Source organism: Dendrobium catenatum, unplaced genomic scaffold (genome assembly GCF_001605985.2).
Source record: "Dendrobium catenatum unplaced genomic scaffold, ASM160598v2 fragScaff_scaffold_491, whole genome shotgun sequence".
Lineage (NCBI taxonomy): Eukaryota > Viridiplantae > Streptophyta > Magnoliopsida > Asparagales > Orchidaceae > Dendrobium > Dendrobium catenatum.
This window is the reverse complement of record NW_021318953.1, coordinates 1-3,087: the sequence shown is the minus strand read 5'-3', so window position 1 is coordinate 3,087 and position 3,087 is coordinate 1.

Genomic DNA, 3,087 nt, shown 5'->3' with positions numbered 1-3,087 from the left:
ACCTGATAAAGGTCCTTCCGACCTTCTTCGGCAAATTTCTATCAGACACCGGACTTCCGCCCTTCGCCAAACTTTTGTCTATCGCTGGACTTCTACCCGGTGCAAAACTTATGTCTATCGTCGGGTTGCCATCGAACTTCTATCTAACGCTAGACTTCTTTCCATCATTGAACTTCTGCGTGACGCTAGACGTCCGACCTCTGTCGCCAGCCGACTACTGTCCTTCCGACCACCCTCACCATAGTACAACCTTTCTGACTTCTGTCACTCGCCTACTATAATTCTGCCGACCAAACAAACATAACAATAGTTATTCTTTCAAGTCCCACCATGTAATGCCTTGTATATGATCTATATTTATTACATTAAGTCAAGACCTTCCTCTAAAGAAGGGCCTCATTTGTAATCGACTGCAAATAATAGTGGATTCTTTCAAATTGGACTAGGCCCCATGGTTTTTTCTTTTTTAGGGGTTTCCACGTAAAAATATTTATGTCTCTTATGAATACTACATCCTCTCTTTTATCTGATTATGTGTTGGATCTTCATATAAAGCGAAGACGTTAAACTTTATATTCCTCTACTGCCACAAACATTCCAGGATGCAACAATCTATATCCAAATAAGAATACATCAAGCACTTGAAACATAATTGAAAACTTCTGAACATTAATTGTATGACAGAATAATCTTCAAATTTTGTGTGCTTAAAGTCAAATCAAGCATTCCAAAGAGACGAACCCAACATGCCCAAAATTCTTTAATTATAACAGCATTAAGGCATATAAATATGGAAATAATGGTCAATGATGGAGAGATTCAACATGGGTTGTCTGATATCGTGTTCTAAATTTTTCAAACATTCGCTTGATTGAAGCTTTCAAACTACCACTAAAACATCACAACCATAAAACGAGCAGATCACTACAATGAGATCACCACGTGATTGTTGCCATTAGACTGAAATCATTGGATCACCACCCAGCCATCATTATGCCATCGCCATAAAACCACTAATATAACAATATCCAACTAAGATCTACCGACCATTTCACCGACTAAGATCACCTAACAATCATCGCTCAATTTGATCCTCTAGCCACCATCATCTGACTACTGTCCTCTAACTATCATTGATTGACTACGGTCCTCCAACCTCTATTGCCTGATTTTTTTCTTTTAAACCACCCTTACTCGATTATACTTCTCTAGCCTAGGTTGTTTGATTGCAATCCTTTGACCTTTGTCTCCCTATTATGTTCCATCGACAATTGTCGCCCAATTATAGTACTCAGACCATCATCCTCTAATTATGGTCATGCAAACTTCATCGCCAAACTACTGTTTCTCAACCATTATCCCCTGATTATGATCTTCTAAACATCCTCACCCGACTATGATCATTCATTCATTATTGCTTAACTACAATCCTCTAATAATAGTTGACCAACTATTATATTTTTTTATCAATGATTATGCTGCTCCAACCACCTTTACTCAACTACGATCATTCAAACACCATCACCCGATTACGACCCCTTGCTTACTATCGTCCAACTATAGTTCTCTGACATGTGGTCATCTAACCATTGCCGCCTTTCAAAAATTGTGCTTGTTGACTTCATCACTTGTCATTGCCAACAACATTAATGCACGACATTGCTAGTAAGACCGATGCATGCATTTGACACCAACTGTAACTCCCGAATCTTATAAAAAAAAAAACTCTTAACTTTCGATATTAGCACCACGATTTATGATTGACTTCTTGATCTTTGATCTCTCCTCGTCAAAGAAAAACGATCAAGCGAATAACAAACTATCTCTTAAAGATAGTTCTCGTGCCATGTGTCTCTTCCAACTTCTACCATGTAATATATTATGTATAGTGTACAACTAATATATTGTATCAACGTACGTATTTGCCAATCATGATAAAATGCGTTATTTTTAATCGATGACAAATACGAGTAGAATCATTTTAATAGAGTCAAGCCTTATAATTTCTTTCTCCTTCTAGACTTTCCATATCAAAACATTGGTGTCTTATAGGACTCCTTTTTTATTTGTATGTGTTAATATGTTAATTCTATGGCCTCTACTATCATGAATGTTATGACATATAATAGTATGTGTGTGTAGCTCTATTCACTGTAAAACTATCAACATATGCAAATATCTTCTTAGGTTATGTAATATCAAAATCTGCTTCAGGATCGTCCGGGCCGATCTGGATCGTCCCGGGACGATCAGTGGTATGTTTGTTCCAGATTTCTGTACAGAAGCTCCAGAAATGAATTCCTGTAGGTATCATCCGGGCCGATAGGGGCATCGTCCCGGGACGATCAGTTCAGTGCAAGAATTTCGTCCTGAGCATCGCCCTGGGAACCGTCCAGGACGATTTGATTTTGTTCAGATCGTCCCAGGACGATATTGCGATCGGCCGGGCCGATCTGTGTATTATAAAGCTGAAATCAGTCGTTTTGAAGAGAGAGAAAATAAAAAAATAAAATATCTATTTTCTGAGGAGAGAGAAAGTCGAGAAAACTTTTGGAAAAGTTGATTTTCGGGCGACGCGGAGCTGTTTTCGTCCGACGAGACTGTTCAGGAAATTGCTTTACGCAAGGTAAGGCACAATCCGCCTTTCTCAATTTTCAGAACCATCGTGTTTGGCGATATTTTTCTGTCCGGATTTGATTTTGGCGAGGCATTTTCGTCCGTATTTTCCGATTGGTTCAGTTTTTATCGCATAACTTTCTGTATGTTGTTGACGTGCTGAGTGTGGACATTTTGATTATTTTCTGGAGATTTTTGTCCGGGTAGTTTTGATTCGACGGTGTTTTTCGTCGACTGGATTTTTCTGTGTAGTCTAAAATTTGCTGAGCAGTAGAATTAAAGTCTTGTAATGTTGTTATCTACATTCTGTGCAAATTTGGTATTCTGTGATTTTTCAGGAAAATTGTGTAAATTCCTTATACAGCCGTTGTGTTGTCCGATTTTCGTGTGATTTCTGATTTGTCCGGATTTCTTTTGAATTGATATGCTATCTATATATGCTATAAAAAGGGAGATATAAGGGGCCTGGAT